A 20,271-nucleotide genomic window follows, 5' to 3' on the forward strand; every position below is an offset into this window, starting at 1 on the left:
GTTGGTGCCACCAACCGGGACCAAAGGTCTCTTTTCAGCAGCCCAAAGGGCGGGAAGCAGAGGCCTTTGGTCCCGGTTGGTGGCACCAACCGGGACTAAAGGGGGGGAATTGGTACCGGTTGGTGCCATGAACCGGTAGCATTGCACCCCTTTAGTCCCGGTTGGTGCCACCAAGCGAGACCAAAGGCCCCTGTGATGCCCGCGTCGCGGTCAAAGTTTAGTCCCACCTCGTTAGCTGAAGAGGGGTCGCACCTGTTTATAAGCGCGACTCTGCCCACCCATTTGAACTCCTTACTATTGCAGGCCTACTGGCCTAAACTTGTGTTTCTTCCTGTGGGCCTGCTGGGCCGTCTGCGGGCCTGAATCCTGGCCCAATAGGGTTTCTAGTCGTATTCAGGCCATGGTGGCCCAATAGGTGGCAAATTTTTATTTTTCTTCAGTTTTTTGCTTTCTTTTTTGCTTTATTTATTTTGTTTTATTTTATTTTATTTTGTTTACATTTACTTATTTATTTTATTTTATGATAATTATTTTTGCTATTAAAGTTTCTAACAAAAAAAGTTCTTTATGAAAATTCTTTTTGCTTTTAATGATTTTGAACACAAAATACTTTGATCATTTTAGTTTCATAAATTTATTTATGTTATTAAAGTTTATTGTATTTTTTTATTTTTCTTCTACTTATATATTTTATTATAGTTTATATTATTTTGTTCAAATTACTTATTTATTTTATTTTATGATAATTCTTTTTGCTATTATAGTTTCTCTGTGTTCAGAATGCACCATTCAAAGCCACATCATCAATTTACCACCCTTTCTGACTTCATTTTTATTTTTCATGCATTTACTGATTATTTTGAGCTATAAGACCATGAAATTGAAAAGCATTTGAAATGAACTCTGAAAAGGTTGAAAGTTGGCATGATATCATCATTTCACCCACATAGCATGTGCAAGAAAGTAGAGAGGGTTACGACAAAAACTGGATGCACTTCGTGTACAAAACGGACAATCTATTTCGAAGTAGCAGGGTTTCATACGGAAACTCGTCTATTACAAAGGGATTTCATTTTTCTAAACTTATTTGAACACCATAGTTTTTCTGTGTTCAAAATGCACCATTCAAAGACACATCATCAATTTACAACCCTTTCTGACTTCATTTGTTATTTTTCATGCATTTACTGATTATTTTGAGCTATAAGACCATGAAATTGAGAAGCATTTGAAATGAACTCTAAAAAGGTTCCAAGTTGGCATCGTATCATCATTTCACCCACATAGCATGTGCGAGAAAGTAGAGAGGGTTAAGGCAAAAACTGGATGCACTTCGTGTGCAAAACGGACAATCTCTTTCGAAGTACCAGGGTTTCATACGAAAACTCATCTGTTACAAAGGGATTTCGTTTTTTTGAACTTATTTGAACTCCATAGTTTTTCTTTGTTCAAATTGCACAATTCAAAGACACATCATCAATTTACAACCCTTTCTGACTTCATTTGTTATTTTTCATGCATTTACTGATTATTTTGAGCTATAAGACCATGAAATTGAAAAGCATTTAAAATGAACTCTGAAATGGTTCCAAGTTGGCATGATACCATCATTTCACCCACATCGCATGTGCGAGAAAGTAGAGAGGGTTACGGAAAAAACTGGATGCACTTCGTGTACAAAAGGACAATCTCTTTCGAAGTATCAGAGTTTCATACGGAAACTCGTCTGTTACAAAGGGATTTCATTTTATTGAACTTATTTGAACTCCATAGTTTTTCTTTGTTCAAATTGCACCATTCAAAGCCACATCATCAATTTATAACCGTTTCTAACTTCATTTGTTATTTTTCATGCATTTACTGATTATTTTGAGTTATAAGACCATGAAATTGAAAAGCATTTGAAATGAACTCTGAAAAGGTTGAAAGTTGGCATGATATCATCATTTCACCCACATAGCATGTGCAAGAAAGTACAGAGGGTCACGGCAAAAGCCGGATGCACTTCATGTACAAAACGGACAATCTCTTTCGAAGTATCAAGTTTCATACGGAAACTCGTCTGTTACAAAGGGATTTCACCCACATAACATGTGCAACATATAGCTCTCCGGAGCATCTAATTAAACCATATGTTGAAATTATGTAAAACATTTAAATGCAAAATCAAATGCGATCATAATCACAACCAAGGTAACAACTGATCCAACTGCATAATGATACGAAGCCTCAGTATGAATGGTATATTTTCTAATCTTTCTAATCTTCAACCGCATTGCATCCATCTTGATCTTGTGACCATCGACGGCATCCGCAACATGCAACTCCAATATCATCTTCTCCTCCTCACTTTTTCTTATTTTTTTCCTTCAAGTAATTTGTTTTCTTCTTCAACTAAATTTAACATGTCGACAATAGGGTCGGTTGGAATTTCCGGTTCAACCACTTACTAGATAAATAAAATCTATGTCACGTTGGTCGGCATAATTGTCATAAACAATAAATGAACCAAATAGTTATCAAAAGATAATATATACCACATCTGAATCATAGACAGGACGAGGGCCGATGTGGGCGGATACCAAAACCATCACACTACATGATAACAAGAAATAATAAAAGTAAGAAAAATAGACAAGTATCTATCTAAAGTAAGAATTTTTTTTCTTTCAGAAAGAAGGTAAGAACAAGAGGCTCACCACGGTGGTGTCGGCGATGATATCGGCACGGGCGATCGACGACGGTGAAGACGGGGACAGGACGTGACGGACCGCTAAACCTAGACAAATCTCGTGGAAAATGGAGCTCGGAGGTCGATTTTTGGGAGGAGAACGATTAACTAGCATGGCTAGGACATTTCATCGAACACCTCATGTGCATAGGAGGTGAGGTAGAGCAACCAAATGCCCTCCCCTCACCGGCCAGAAAAAACAGAGCACTGTGGAGTGCTCTGCTGTGGCGATGGGGTATATATAAGCAACTTATTTGTCCCGGTTCGTGAAAGAAACCGGGACTAAAGCTCGGCATTCTGTCCAGGTTCAAGCCATGAACCGGGACCAATGGTTGTGGGCCAGGAGCGAGGACCGTTGGTCCCGGTGCGTGCCAGGAACCGGGACTAATGGGTCCATGATGTCTACTACGCAACCTTTCTTCTTGTAGACGTTGTTGGGCCTCCAAGTGCAGAGGTTTGTAGGACAGTAGCAAATTTCGCTCAAGTGGATGACCTACGGTTTATCAATCCATGGGAGGCGTAGGATGAAGATGGTCTCTCTCAAACAACACTGCAACCAAATAATAAAGAGTCCCTTGTGTCCCCAACACACCCAATACAATGGTAAATTGTATAGGTGCACTAGTTCGGTGAAGAGATGGTGATACAAGTGCAATATGGATGGTAGATATAGGTTTTCGTAATCTGAAAATATAAAAATAGCAAGGTAGCAAGCGATAAAAGTGAGCGTAAACGGTATTGCAATGGTAGGAAACAAGGCCTAAGGTTCATACTTTCACTAGTGCAAGTTCTCTCACTAGTATAAAAAGGGGCAAATCTGAGAAATATTAGTACCGGTTTGCATATGTGCCGGCACTAATGTGTCCATTAGTGCCGGTTCAAACGACTAGGCGGGAGGAGAGCTTTAGTACCGGTTCATTGCGAATCTTTAGTACCGATTCGTGCCACGAACCGGTACTAAAGGTGCTGGCCGGGCACCATCATCTTTAGTACCGGTTCGTGGCACGAACCGGTAATAAAGAGGTTGTGGCAGGGCTATTTTTAGTCCCACCTCGCTCCCCTAGCAAGATTTTGACCACCTTAAATATGATACTTCTCAATCTATCACAAGCATTTGGTCTTCATTGAACTCTATGTGTAGGATCTGTGGCTGCAATAGGAGTCTTCGCCGGTTCTTAAATCGGTGGTAGATTCCTATTGACAATTTAAATTCTATACAAAAAGAACATTGATGATCAATGTATTTTTTATGTACTTCTCTGTAGCAGTAGCGCGTTTTGGCTGAAAGGCGGTACTGATCAATGTATTTTTTCTGCGTTCAGATGCACAATTTAAATATGTTACGTCTCAAACTATCACAAGCATTTGGTCTTCATTGAACTCTATGTGTATAATTTGTGGACTCAATATGAGTCTTCACCGGTTTCGGACGAGAACTCATCAGTTACACGGGCACTTCATTTTTTTAACTTATTTGAACTCCAGACTTTTTTTGAGTCGGCATTATGCAGCATTCGAAGCGACGTCATCAATTTCCAACACGTTCTGACATCCTTTGCTGTTTTTCAGTCACCGATTTGTTTAGATCAGAGCTAAATGACCGTGAAAATGAAAATCACTACAAAACAAACTCTGAAAATGTTGAAGGTATCATCATTTCACCCGCATAGCATGTGCGAAAGAGTAAAAAGGGTCACCGCAAAAACTGGACGAACTTCGTGTACATCACGGAACCCGTAAGTTGATCACCAAAACATACATCAAGTGAATCACGTGAATATCCCATTGTCACCACAAATAAGCACGGAAAGACATACATCAAGTGTTCTCAAATCCTTAAAGACTCAATCCGATAAGATAACTTCAAAGGGAAAACTCAATCCATTACAAGAGAGTAGAGGTGGACAAACATCATAAGATCCAACTATAATAGCAAAGCTCGCGATACATCAATCGTATCACCTCAAGAACACGAGAGAGAGAATCAAACACATAGCTACTGGTACGTACCCTCAGCCCCGAGGGTGAACTACTCCCTCCTCGTCATGGAGAGCGCCGGGATGATGAAGATGGCCATCGGTGAGGGATCCCCCTCCGGCAGGGTGCCGGAACGGGCTCCCAAGAGGTTTTTGGTGGCTATAGAGGCTTGCGGCAGCGGAATTCCCGATCTATCTTCTTTTTCGATGTTTTCGTGTATATGGGGATATATAGGTGAATGAAGTCGGTCGGGGGAGCCTCGAGGGGCCCACGAGACAGGGGGGCACGCCCAGGGGGGTGGGCGTGCCCTCCTATCTCCTGGCCTCCTCGAAGGTTCCCTGGATTGTACTCCAAGTCTCCCGGATCATGTTCGTTTCAAAAATCACGCTCCCGAAGGTTTCATTCCGTTTGGACTCCGTTTGATATTCCTTTTCTTCGAAACACTGAAATAGGCAAGAAAACAACAATATGGGCTGGGCCTCCGGTTAGTAGGTTAGTCCCAAAAGTAATATAAAAGTGTATCATAAAGCCCATAATCATTCAATACAGATAATAAAATAGCATGAATGCTTCATAAATTATAGATACGTTGGAGATGTATCAGCATCCCCAAGCTTAATTCCTGCTCATCCTCGAGTAGGTAAATGATAAAAGAAAGAATTTATGAAGTTTGAATGCTAGCAGGTGCATAAGTTTGATCAATGATAATTTCAACCACCTTTTCTAGCATGATTATATGTCATACCAGTAGTTCATCTCATAAAACTTCTCACGATCAAGTAACAAGCTATTCACATGTTAAAGCATAGACCATAAATTTTCCTGAAACCTAGCAAACTTCATTCTTAGTCATCAAAAAAATACAATTCATCTTATTTTCAGGAAGGGTCTATGTCAGAGCTTTGATTTAGCAAACTCCACATACTCAACTATCATATAGTCTTCTACAATTGCTAACACTCACGCAATACTTGTGGTTATGGAGTTTTAATCGGACACTGAGAAAGATAGGGGCTTATAGTGTTGCCTCCCAACGTATTCACCTTTGGGTGATGTCAACAATAACAGTTCATGCTAACTTACATCCAATTGGATATATATATATTAGGATCTTCCCAACACAAGGTGCTTGCCAAAGGATAAAATGAAAAAGGGAAAGGTGAAGATCACCTTGACTCTTGCATAAAGTAAAAGACATAAGGTAAAAGATAGGCCCTTCGCAGAGGGAAGCAGAGATTCTCATGCGCTTTTATGGTTGGATGCACAAAATCTTAGTACAAAAGAACGTCACTTTATATTGCTGCTTGTATATGGACCTTTATTATGCAGTCCGTCGGTTTTATTGCTTCCATAACAAGATCGTATAAAGCTTATTTTCTTCACACTAATAGTCATACATATTTAAAGAGAAATTTTTATTGCATGCACCGATGACAACTTACTTGAAGGATCTTACTCAATCCATAGGTAGGTATGGTGGACTCTCATGGCAAAAACTGGGTTTAAGGATATTTGGAAGCACAAGTAGTATCTCTACTTGGTGCAAGGAATTTTGGCTAGCATGAGGGGGAAAGGCAAGCTCAACATGTTTGAATGATCCATGACAATATACTTTAACTGAGATGTGAGAAAACATAACCCATTATGCTGTCTTCGTTGTCCAACATCAACTCTTTAGCATATCATACATAATGAGTGGTCACAATTATAAAAGATGTCTAAGATAGTATATTTACATGTGAAATCTCTCTTCCTTCAATATTCTTTCATGAATTGTTCAAATGACCAATACAATGCTTGCTAACCTTCAATAAATTTACAACCTCTACTTCTTAGATGTGAAGTCATTACTCCCCATGGGATAAGCAAATGAGACATATATAATTTCAGATTTATGACATTCAACTCATTCAACCATTTACTCATAGGATATAAGTGAAGCACACGAGTAAATGAAAAACTACTCCAAAAAGATATAAGTGAAGATCAACGAGTGGTTAAATAATTATGTAGCTATATGAAGACTCTCATTTAAGAATTTCAGATCTTGGTATTGTATTCAAACAGAAAGCAAAGCAAAATAAAATGACATTGCAAGGATAGCACAACTCATGTGAAGAAGCAAAAACTTAGTTTCAGCCGATACTAACCGATAGTTGTTGAAGAAGAAAGGTGGGATGCCTACCGGGGCATCCCCAAGCTTAGATGCTTGAGACTTCTTGAAATATTATCTTGGGGTGCCTTGGGCATCCCCAAGATTGAGCCTTTGTGTCTCCTTAATTCCTTCCATGTCACGGTTTCCTAAATCTCAAAAGCTTCATCCACACCAAACTCAACAAGAACTCGTGAGATAAGTTAGTATAAAACAATGCAAAAACCTCATCATCTTCTACTGTAACAAATCACTAAAATTATTATTCAACATTGAATACTAAATGTAACTTCATATTTAATACCCCTATCCTCAAATAGAATCATTAAACAAGCAAACATATGCAAACAATGCAAACATAACAGCAATCTGCCAAAACAGTATAGTCTATAAAGAATGCAAGATTCATCATACTTCCCTAACTCCAAAAATTAAAATTAAAATACTAAGATGTAGAAGGTTTATCATAGCTCATCATTCAAAAAGATTCAACATCATATCATTCTCTGACTTTTCTAGGGAATTTTTGCAACAGCGGTAAACTTTCTGTTTTCAAACAGCAACATGTATACTAGCAAAATAAGCATGGTAAAGGCTATCCTTGACATATTTATTCAAAATATAGATGAAAAACATTATTATAAATAATAGCAAGCAAATACTAACAAAAGAAAATGACGCTCCTAGCAAAATACATATCATGTGGTAAATAAAAATATAGCTCCAAGTGAAGTTACCGATGAACGAAGATGAAAGAGGGGATGCCTTCCGGGGCATCCCCAAGCTTAGGCTCTTGGTTGTCCTTGAATATTACCTTGGGGTGCCTTGGTCATCCCCAAGCTTAGGCTCTTACCACTCCTTATTCCGTAGTCCATTGAATCTTCATCCAAAACTTGAAAACTTCACAACAGGAAACTCAAAACAAAACTTGTAAACTCCGTTAGTATAAGAAAATAAAACCACTACTTAGGTACTGTTGTTAACTCATTATTTATTCATATTGGTGTAATATCTAATGTATTCAAACTTATCTATTGTTCATACCCTCCGATACTACTCATAGATTCATCAAAATAAGCAAACAACACTTAGAAAACAGAATCTGTCAAAAACAGAACAGTCTGTAGTAATCTGTATCAAACGTATACTTATGGAACTCAAAAAATTCTGAAATAAATTGGTGGACCTGAGGAATTTGTCTATTAATCATCTGCAAAAAGAATCAACCTAAAAGGACTATCCAGTAAAAATGTAAGCTATTCTCGTGAGCGCTAAAGTTTCTGTTTTTTACAGCATGATCATATAGACTTCACCCAAGTCTTCCCAAAGGTTCTACTTGGCACAAACACTAACTAAAACATAGAGCCACATCTAACCAGAGGCTAGATGAATTATTTATTACTAAACAGGAACAAAAAGTAAGAAACAAAAGTAAAGTTGGGTTGCCTCCCAACAAGCGCTAACATTTAATGCCCCTAGCTAGGCATGATGGTTTCAATGATGCTCACATAAAAGATAAGGATTGAAACATAACGGGAACACCATGAAGAATATGACTAGTATATTTAAGTCTAAACCACTTCCTATGCATAGGGATTTTGTGAGCAAACAACTTATGGGAACAATAATCAACTAGCATAGGAAGGTAAAACAAGCATAACTTCAAAATTTTCAACACATAGAGAGGAAACTTGATATTATTGCAATATGTAGAAGCATATGATCCTCTCTCATAATAATTTTCAGTAGCATCATGAATGAATTCAACAATATAACCATCACCTAAAGCATTCTTTTCATGATCTACTTGCATAGAAATTTTATTACTCTCCACATAAGCAAATTTCTTCTCATGAATAATAGTGGGAGCAAACTCAACAAAATAACTATCATGTGAGGCATAATCCAATTGAAAACTAAAATCATGATGACAAGTTTCATGGTTATCATTATTCTTAATAGCATACAAGTCATCACAATAATCATCATAGATAGCAACTTTATTCTCATAATCAATTGGAACCTCTTCCGAAATAGTGGAATCATCACTAAATAAAGTTGACACTCTTCCAAAGCCACTTTCATATTCATCACAATAAGATTCAATATCCTCCAAAATAGTGGGATCAATACTACCTAAAGTTGACACTCTTCCAAACCCACTTTCATCAATATAATCATCTTAAATAGGAGGCATGCTTTCATCACAGTAAATTTGCTCATCAAAACTTGGGGGACAAAAAATATCATATTCATCAAACATAGCTTCCCCAAGCTTGTGGCTTTGCATATCATTAGCATCATGGATATTCAAGGAATTCATACTAACAACATTGCAATCATGCTCATCATTCAAATATTTTATGCCAAACATTTTATAGATTTCTTCTTCTAGCACTTGAGCACAATTTTCCTTTCCATCATTCTCACGAAAGTTATTAAAAAGATGAAGCGTATGAGACAAACTCAATTCCATTTTTTTGTAGTTTTCTTTTATAGATTAAACTAGTGATAAAATAAGAAACAAAAAGATTTGATTGCAAGATCTAAATATATACCTTCAAGCACTCACCTCCCCGGCAACAGCGCCAGAAAAGAGCTTGATGTCTACTACGCAACCTTTCTTCTTGTAGACATTGTTGGGCCTCCAAGTGCAGAGGTTTGTAGGACAGTAGCAAATTTCCTTCAAGTGGATGACGTAAGGTTTATCAATTCGTGGGAGGCGTAGGATGAAGATGGTCTCTCTCAAACAACCCTGCAACCAAATAATAAAGTCTCTTGTGTCCCCAACACACCCAATACAATGGTAAATTGTATAGGTGCACTAGTTCCGCGAAGAGATGGTGATACAAGTGCAATATGGATGGTAGATATATGTTTTTGTAATGTGAAAATATAAAAACAGCAAGGTAGCAAGCGATAAAAGTGAGTGTAAACGGTATTGCAATGGTAGGAAACAAGGCCTAAGGTTCATACTTTCACTAGTGCAAGTTCTCTCAACAATAATAACATAATTGGATCATATAACTATCCCTCAACATGCAACAAAGAGTCACTCCAAAGCCACTAATAGCGGAGAACAAATGAAGGGATTATGGTAGGGTACAAAACCACCTCAAAGTTATCCTTTCTTTTCTATCTATTCAAGAGTCCGTAGTAAAATAACATGAAGCTATTCTGTCCATTCAATCTATCATAGAGTTCGTACTAGAATAACACCTTAAGACACAAATTAAACAAAACCCTAATGTCACCTAGATACTCCATTGTCACCTCAAGTATCCGTGGGCATGATAATATGATATGCATCACACAATCTCAGATTCATCTATTCAACCAACATAAAGTACTTCAAAGAGTGCCCCAAAGTTTCCACCGGAGAGTCAAGACGAAAACGTGTGCCAACCCCTATGCATAGATTCCCAAGGTGATGGAACCCGCAAGTTGATCACCAAAACATACATCAAGTGAATCACGTGAATATCCCATTGTCACAATAGATAAGCACGGCAAGACATACATCAAGTGTTCTCAAATCCTTAAAGACTCAATCCGATAAGATAACTTCAAAGGGAAAACTCAATCCATTACAGGAGAGTAGAGGGGGAGAAACATCATAAGATCCAACTATAATAACAAAGCTCACGATACATCAAGATCATATCACCTCAAGAACACGAGGGAGGGAGATCAAACACATAGCTACCGGTACATACCCTCAGCCCGGAGGGTGAACTACTCCCTCCTCGTCATGGAGAGCGCCGGGATGATGAAGATGGCCACCGGTGAGGGATCCCCCCTCTGGCAAGGTGCCGAAACGGGATCCCGAGAGGTTTTTGGTGGCTATAGAGGCTTGCAGCATCGGAGTTCCCGATCTATCTTCTTTTTTGATGTTTTCGGGGTATATGGGGATATATAGGTGAAAGAAGTCGGTCGGGGGAGCCTCGAGGGGCCCACGAGATAGGGGGCGCGCCCTCCTATCTCCAGGCCTCCTCAAAGGTTCCCTGGCTTGTACTCCAAGTCTCCCGGATCATGTTCGTTCCAAAAATCACGCTCCCGAAGGTTTCATTTCATTTGGACTCCGTTTGATATTCCTTTTCTTCGAAACACTGAAATAGGCAAGAAAACAACAATATGGGCCGGGCCTCCGGTTAGTAGGTTAGTCCCAAAAGTAATATAAAAGTGTATCATAAAGCCCATAATCATTCAAAACAGATAATAAAATAGTATGAATGCTTCATAAATTATAGATACGTTGGAGACGTATCAGTCCATACGAACCGCGACCAATGCCCTTGATGAATGCCCTGTTGGAAATATGCCCTAGAGGCAATAATAAATTAGTTATCATTATATTTCCTTGTTCATGATAATTGTTTATTATCCATGCTATAATTGTATTGATAGGAAACTCAGATACATGTGTGGATACATAGACAACACCATGTCCCTAGTAAGCCTCTAGTTGACTAGCTCGTTGATCAATAGATGGTTACGGTTTCCTGACCATGGACATTGGATGTCATTGATAACGGGATCACATCATTAGGAGATTGATGTGATGGACAAGACCCAATCCTAAGCCTAGCACAGATCGTGTAGTTCGTATGCTAAAGCTTTTCTAATGTCAAGTATCTTTTCCTTAGACCATGAGATTGTGCAACTCCCGGATACCGTAGGAATGCTTTGGGTGTACCAAACGTCACAACGTAACTGGGTGACTATAAAGGTGCATTACAGGTATCTCCGAAAGTGTTTGTTGGGTTGGCACGAATCGAGACTGGGATTTGTCACTCCGTGTAAACGGAGAGGTATCTCTGGGCCCACTCGGTAAGACATCATCATAATGTGCACAATGTGACCAAGGGGTTGATCACGGGATGATGTGTTACAGAACGAGTAAAGAGACTTGCCGGTAATGAGATTGAACAAGGTATCGGGATACCGACGATCGAATCTCGGGCAAGTACAATACCGCTAGACAAAGGGAATTGTATACGGGATCGATTGAGTCCTTGACATCGTGGTTCATCCGATGAGATCATCGTGGAACATGTGGGAGCCAACATGGGTATCCAGATCCCGCTGTTGGTTATTGACCGGAGAACGTCTCGGTCATGTCTGCATGTCTCCCGAACCCGTAGGGTCTACACACTTAAGGTTCGGTGACGCTAGGGTTATAAAGGAAGCTTGTATGTGGTTATCGAATGTTGTTCGGAGTCCCGGATGAGATCCCGGACGTCACGAGGAGTTCCGGAATGGTCCGGAGGTAAAGATTTATATATGGGAAGTCCTGTTTTGGTCACCGGAAAAGTTTCGGGGTTTATCGGTAATGTACCGGGACCACCGGGAGGGTCCCGGGGGTCCACCAAGTGGGTCCACCAGCTCCGGAGGCTTGCATGGGACAAGGGTGGTGAGGGACCAGCCCCTCAGTGGGCTGGTGCGCCTCCCACAAGGCCCAAGGCGCAGCAAAGGAGGAGAAGGGGAAACCCTAGGCTTAGATGGGCCCTAAGGCCCACCCTAGGGGGCGCCCCCCTCTCTCCCCTCTTGGACACCTCCCCCTTTTCCCATCTAGGGCTGCCGCCCCCCCTAGGGGTGGGAACCCTAGAGGGGGCGCACCCTCCTCCCTCTCCCTTATACATAGTGAGGCCTGGGGCTGCCCATAACACGTGATCTGATCTCTGCCTGTTGGTGCAGCCCTCCCTCTCTTTCTCCTCATATCCCGTGGTGCTTGGCGAAGCCCTGCAGGATAGCCACGCTCCTCCATCACCACCACGCCGTTGTGCTACTGCTGGATGGAGTCTTCCTCAACCTCTCCCCCTCTCCTTGCTGGATCAAGGCGTGGGAGACGTCACCTGGCTGTACGTGTGTTGAACGTGGAGGTGCCGTCCGTTCGGCACTAGGATCTCCGGTGATTTGGATCACGACGAGTACGACTCCTTCAACCCCGTTCTCATGAACGCTTCCGCTTAACGATCTACAAGGGTATGTAGATGCACTCTCCTTCCCTCGTTGCTAGTTTCTCCATAGATAGATCTTGGTGACACGTAGGAAATTTTTGAATTTCTGCTACGTTCCCCAACAGTGGTATCAGAGCCAAGTTTATTGCATAGATTCTTTGCATGAGTAGAACACAAAGTAGTTGTGGCCGTTGATGTTGTTCAATATGCTTACCGTTACTAGTCCAATCTTGTTTCGACGGTATTGTGGGATGAAGCGGCCCGGACCGACCTTACACGTACTCTTACGTGAGACAGGTTCCACCGACTGACATGCACTTGGTGCATAAGGTGGCTAGCGGGTGCCAGTCTCTCCCACTTTAGTCGGAACTGATTCGATGAAAAGGGTCCTTATGAAGGGTAAATAGCAATTGGCATATCACGTTGTGGTTTTGCGTAGGTAAGAAACGTTCTTGCTAGAAACCCATAGCAGCCACGTAAAACATGCAAACAACAATTAGAGGACGTCTAACTTGTTTTTGCAGGGTTTGCTATGTGATGTGATATGGCCAAGAAGAATATGATGAATGATATGTGATGTATGAGATTGATCATGTTCTTGTAATAGGATTCACGACTTGCATGTCGATGAGTATGACAACCGGCAGGAGCCATAGGAATTGTCTTTATTTATTGTATGACCTATGTGTCATTAAACAACGCCATGTAATTACTTTACTTTATTGCTAACCGGTAGCCATCGTAGTAGAAGTAATAGTTGGCGAGACAACTTCATGAAGACATGATGGAGATCATGGTGTCATGCCGGTGACGATGATGATCATGGAGCCCCGAAGATGGAGATCAATGGAGCTATATGATATTGGCCATATCATGTCACTACTATATAATTGCATGTGATGTTTATTATGTTTATGCATCTTGTTTACTTAGAACGACGGTAGTAAATAAGATGATCCCTTACAACAATTTCAAGAAGTGTTCTCCCCTAACTGTGCACCATTGCTAAAGTTCGTCGCTTCTAAGCACCACGTGATGATCGAGTGTGATGGATTCTTACGTTCACATACAACGGGTGTAAGACAGATTTACACACGCGAAACACTTAGGGTTAACTTGCCGAGCCTAGCATGTACAAACATGGCCTCGGAACACAGAGACCGAAAGGTCGAGCATGAGTCGTATAGTAGATACGATCAACATGAAGATGTTCACCGATGATGACTAGTCCGTCTCACGTGATGATCGGACACGACCTAGTTGACTCGGATCATGTAATCACTTAGATGACCAGAGGGATGTCTATCTAAGTGGGAGTTCATAAGATGAACTTAATTATCCTGAACATAGTCAAAAGACCTTTTGCAAATTATGTCGTAAGCTCGCGCTTTAGTTCCACCGTTTAGATATGTTCCTAGAGAAAATATAGTTGAAAGTTGAAAGTAGCGATTATGCGGACAGTAGAAAGTTTATGTCCTTAATGCACCACTCAGTGTGCTGAACCCCAAACGTCGTTTGTGGATGTTACGAACATCGGACATGCACGTTTTGATAACTACGTGATAGTTCAGTTAAACGGTTTAGAGTTGAGGCACCAAAGACGTTTTTCGAAATGTCGCGGAACATATGAGATGTTTCGAGGGCTGAAATTAGGATTTCAGGCTCATGCCCACGTCAAGAGGTATGAGACCTCCGACGATTTTCTTAGCCTACAAACTAAGGGAGAAAAGCTCAATCATTGAGCTTGTGCTCAGATTGTCTGAGTACAACAATCACTTGAATCGAGTGGGAGTTGATCTTCCAGATGAGATAGTGATGTTTCTCCAAAGTCATTGCCACCAAGCTGCTAGAGCTTCGTGATGAACTATAACATATCAAGGATAGAGATGATGATCCTTGAGGTATTCGCGTTGTTTGACATCGCGAAAGTAAAATCAAGAAGGAGCATCAATTGTTGATGGTTGGTGAAACCACTAGTTTCAAGAAGGGCAAGGGAAAGAAGGGACACTTCATGAAACGGCAAATCAGTTGCTGCTCCAGTGAAGAAACCCAAGGTTGAACCCAAACCCGAGACTAAGTGCTTCTGCAATAAGGGGAACAGCCACTGGAGCAGAATTACCCTAGATACTTGGTAGATAAGAAGGCTGGCAAGGTCGATAGAAGTATATTGGATATACATTAAGTTATTGTGTATTTTACTAGTACTCCTAGTAGCACCAGGGTATTAGATACCGGTTCGGTTGCTAAGTGTTAGTAACTCGAAATAAAAGGCTACAGAATAAACGGAGACTAGCTAAAGGAGAGCTGACGATATGTGTTGGAAGTATTTCCAATTTTGATGTGATCAAACATCGCACGCTCCCTCTACCATCAAGATTAGTATTAAACCAGAATAATTATCATTTGGTATTTGCGTTGAGCATAGACATGATTGGATTATGTCTATCGCAATAGGTTATTCATTTAAGGAGAATAATGGTTACTCTATTTATTTGAATAATACCTTCGATGGTCTTGCACCTAAAAGAATGGTTTATTGAATCTCGATCGTAGTGATACACATTTTCATGCCAAAAGATATAAGATAGTAATGATAGTACCACGTACTTGTGGCACTGCCATGTAAGTCATATTGGTATAAAACGCATGAAGAAGCTCCATGTTGATGGATCTTTGGACTCACCCGTTTTGAAAAGTTTGAGACATGCAAACCATGTCTATTGGTGCATACGCATGAAGAAACTCCATGCAGATGGATCGTTTGGACTCACTTGATTTTGAATCACTTGAGATATGCAAATCATACCACATGGGCAAGATGACTGAAAAGCCTCAGTTTCAGTAAGATGGAACAAGGTAGCAACCTGTTGGAAGTAACACATTTTGATGTGTGCAGTCCAATGAGTGCTGAGGCATGCAGTGAATATCGTTATGTTCTGACTTCACAGATGATTCGAGTAGATGTTGAGTATATTTACTTGATGAAACACAAGTCTGAATTATTGAATGGTTCAAGTAATTTCAGAGTGAAGTTACAGATCATTGTGACAAGAGGATAAAATGTCTATGATATGATCATAGAGATGAGTATCTGAGTTACGAGCTTTGGCACGCAATTAAGACACTGTGGAAATTGTTTTACAATTAATACCGCCTGGAACACCATAGTGTGATGGTGTGTCCGAACATCATAGTTGCACCCTATTGGATATGGTGCGTACCATGATGTCTCTTATCGAATTACCACTATCATTCATGGGTTAGGCATTAGAGACAACCGCACTCACTTTAATAGGGCACCACGTAATTCCGTTGAGACGGCACTGTTTGAACTATGGTTTGGAGAAACCTAAGTTGTCGTTTCTTAAAAGTTTGGGGCTGCGACGCTTATGTGAAAAGGTTTCATCGTGATAAGCTCGAACCCAAAACAGATAAATACATCTTCATAGGATACCCAAAATGGTTGGGTATACCTCCTATCTCAGATCCGGAAGCAAAAGTAATTGTTTCTAGAAACAGGTCCTTTCTCGAGGAAAAGTTTCTCTCGAAAGAATTGAGTGGGAGGATGGTGGAGACTTGATCAGGTTATTGAACCATCACTTCAACTAGTGTGTAGCAGGGCACAGGAAGTTGTTCCCGTGGCACCTACACCAATTGAAGTAGAGGCTTATGATAGTGATCATGAAGTTTCGGATCGAGTCACTGACGTACCTCGTAGGGTGACAAGTATGCGTAGTACTTCAGAGTGGTACGCAATCCTGTCTTAGAGGTCATGTTGCTAGACAACAATGAACCTACGAGCTATGGAGAAGCGATGGTGGGCCCGGATTCCGACGAATGGCTCGAGGCCATAAAATCCGAGAACGGATCCATGACTTTGGAAGAAATACTTGATGGTCGTAAGGCCATTGGGTACGGATGGATTTTAAAAGGAAGACAGACAATGATGGTAAGAATTACCATTAAGAAAGCTCGACTTGTCGTTAAGATGTTTTCCGACAAGTTCAAGGAGTTGATTACGGTGAGGTTTTCTCACTCGTAGCGATGCTAAGAGTCTGTTGGAATTGGATTAGCAGTTACTGCATGATTGATGAAATCTTGCAGATAGGATGTCAAAACATTGTTTCCTCGATGTTATACTTGAGGAAAGGTTGTATGTGATACAACCAGAAGGTTTTGTCAATCCTGAAAGATGCTAACAAGTATGCGAAGCTCCAGCTATCCTTCTAAGGACTGGAGTAAGCATCTCGGAGTTGGAATATACGCTTTGATGAGATGATCAAAGATTTTGGGTCTATACCAAGTTTATGAGAAACTTGTATTTCCAAAGAAGTGAGTTGGAGCACTATAGAATTTCTGATGAGTGTATGTTGTTGACATATTGATGATCAGAAATGATGTAGAATTTCTGGAAAGCATATAGGGTTATTTGAAAGATGTTTTTCAATAGAAAACCTGGATTAAGCTACTTGAACATTGAGCATCGAGATCTATAAGGATAGATCAAAATGCTTAATAATACTTTCAAATGAGCACATACCTTGACATGATCTTGAAGGTGTTCAAGATGGATCAGTCAAAGAAGGAGTTCTTGCCTGAGATGTAAGGTATAAAGTTAAGAGTTAAAGCTTGACCACGGCAGAAAAGAGAGAAAGGACGAAGGTCGTCCCCTATGCTTCAGACATAGGCTCTATAGTATGCCATGTTGTGTACCGCACCGGAAGTGTGCCTTGCCATGAGTCAGTCAAGGGGTACAAGAATGATCCAGGAATGGATCATTGGACAGCGGTCAAAATTGTCCTTGGAGTAAATAAGGACATGTTTCTCGATTATGGAGGTGATAAAGAGTTCGGAGTAAAGGGTTACGTCGATGCAAGCTTTAACACCTATCCGAGTGACTCTGAGTAGCAGACCGGATACGTATAGTGGAGCAACCATTTGGAATAGCTCCAAGTGGAGCGTGGAAGCAGCATTTACAATATGACATAGAGATTTGCGAAATACATACGGATCTGAATGTTGCAGACCCGTTGACTAAAACCTCTCTCACAAGCAAAACATGATCAAACCTGAGAACTCATTGAGTCTTAATCACATGATGATGTGAACTAGTTTACAGACACTAGTAAACTCTTTGGATGTTGGTCACATGGCGATTTGACCTATCAGCGTTAATCACATGACGATGTGAACTAGATTATTGACTCTAGTGCAAGTGGGAGACTGTTGGAAATATGCCCTAGAGGAAATAATAAATTAGTTATTATTATATTTCCTTGTTCATGATAATTATTTATTATCCATGCTATAATTGTATTGATAGGAAACTCAGATACATGTGTGGATACATAGACAACACCATGTCCCTAGTAAGCCTCTAGTTGACTAGCTCGTTGATCAATAGATGGTTACGGTTTCCTGACCATGGACGTTGGATGTCATTGATAACGGGATCACATCATTAGGAGAATGATGTGATGGACAAGACCCAATCCTAAGCCTAGCACAGATCGTGTAGTTCGTATGCTAAAGCTTTTCTAATGTCAAGTATCTTTTCCTTAGACCATGAGATTGTGCAACTCCCGGATACAGTAGGAATGCTTTGGGTGTACCAAACGTCACAACGTAACTGGGTGACTATAAAGGTGCATTACAGGTATCTCCGAAAGTGTCTGTTGGGTTGGCACGAATCGAGACTGGGATTTGTCACTCCGTGTAAACGGAGAGGTATCTCTGGGCCCACTCGGTAAGACATCATCATAATGTGCACAATGTGACCAAGGGGTTGATCACGGGATGATGTGTTACGGAACGAGTAAAGAGACTTGCCGGTAACGAGATTGAACAAGGTATCGGGATACCGACGATCGAATCTCGGGCAAGTACAATACCGCTAGACAAAGGGAATTGTATACGGGATCGATTGAGTCCTTGACATCGTGGTTCATTCGATGAGATCATCATGGAACATGTCGGAGCCAACATGGGTATCCAGATCCCGCTGTTGGTTATTGACCGGAGAACGTCTCGGTCATGTCTGCATGTCTCCCGAACCCGTAGGGTCTACACACTTAAGGTTCGGTGACGCTAGGGTTATAAAGGAAGCTTGTATGTGGTTACCGAATGTTGTTCGGAGTCCCGGATGATATCCCGGACGTCACGAGGAGTTCCTGAATGGTCCGAAGGTAAAGATTTATATATGGGAAGTCCTGTTTTGGTCACCGGAAATGTTTCGGGGTTTATCGGTAATGTACCGGGACCACCGGGCGGGTCCCGGGGGTCCACCAAGTGGGGCCACCAGCTCCGGAGGCTTGCATGGGCCAAGGGTGGTGAGGGACCAGCCCCTGAGTGGGCTGGTGCGCCTCCCACAAGGCCCAAGGCGCAGCAAAGGAGGAGAAGGGGAAACCCTAGGCTTAGATGGGCCCTAAGGCCCACCCTAGGGGGCGCCCCCCTCTCTCCCCTCTTGGTCGCCTCCCCCTTTTCCCATCTAGGGTTGACGCCCCCCTAGGGGTGGGAACCCTAGAGGGGGCGCACCCTCCTCCCTCTCCCCTATATATAGTGAGGCCTGGGGCTGCCCATAACACGTGATCTGATCTCTGCCTGTTGGTGCAGCCCTCCCTCTCTTTCTCCTCATATCCCGTGGTGCTTGGCGAAGCCCTGCAGGATAGCCACGCTCCTCCATCACCACCACGCCGTTGTGCTGCTGCTGGATGGAGTCTTCCTCAACCTCTCCCCCTCTCCTTGCTGGATCAAGGCGTGGGAGACGTCACCTGGCTGTACGTGTGTTGAACGCGGAGGTGCCGTCCGTTCGGCACTAGGATCTCCGGTGATTTGCATCACGACGAGTACGACTCCTTCAACCCCGTTCTCATGAACGCTTCCGCTTAACGATCTACAAGGGTATGTAGATGCACTCTCCTTCCCTCGTTGCTAGTTTCTCCATAGATAGATCTTGGTGACACGTAGGAAATTTTTGAATTTCTGCTACGTTCCCCAACATGCCCCCATGGGTCCCGGTTCTTGACTGAACCGGGACTAATGGGCTGGCCAGGCCCGAACGAAAGCCCTGTTTTCTACTAGTGAATATAAAAGAATACGTAAAAGTTTAAAGGTTTACAAATACAAATGTAAACAGTCTCAGAAATTCAATACCGCCTTCGTGCATGTTCTGTGGCTAGAAAAAGGCAACATTTGCCTTTTTATTTCAAATGCTGATGAAATTTATGATCATGATTATTATTGATACGCATGAACATTTGGATGGCAATATTTTAGTCCTTACTCAATGTCGCATTATGTTTGTAGTTTCACAAACATTTTTAACATTTTACTATAATTATAATCGGTTTGAGCACTACTAGGTGAATGAAAGTAATATTTATATTATATATTTATGTGACTCCATTGCAATATTTTTTATCATCAGATTGGCAGTCCCTGATGCAGAATTT

Source organism: Triticum dicoccoides, chromosome 4A, assembly GCF_002162155.2.
Source record: "Triticum dicoccoides isolate Atlit2015 ecotype Zavitan chromosome 4A, WEW_v2.0, whole genome shotgun sequence".
Lineage (NCBI taxonomy): Eukaryota > Viridiplantae > Streptophyta > Magnoliopsida > Poales > Poaceae > Triticum > Triticum dicoccoides.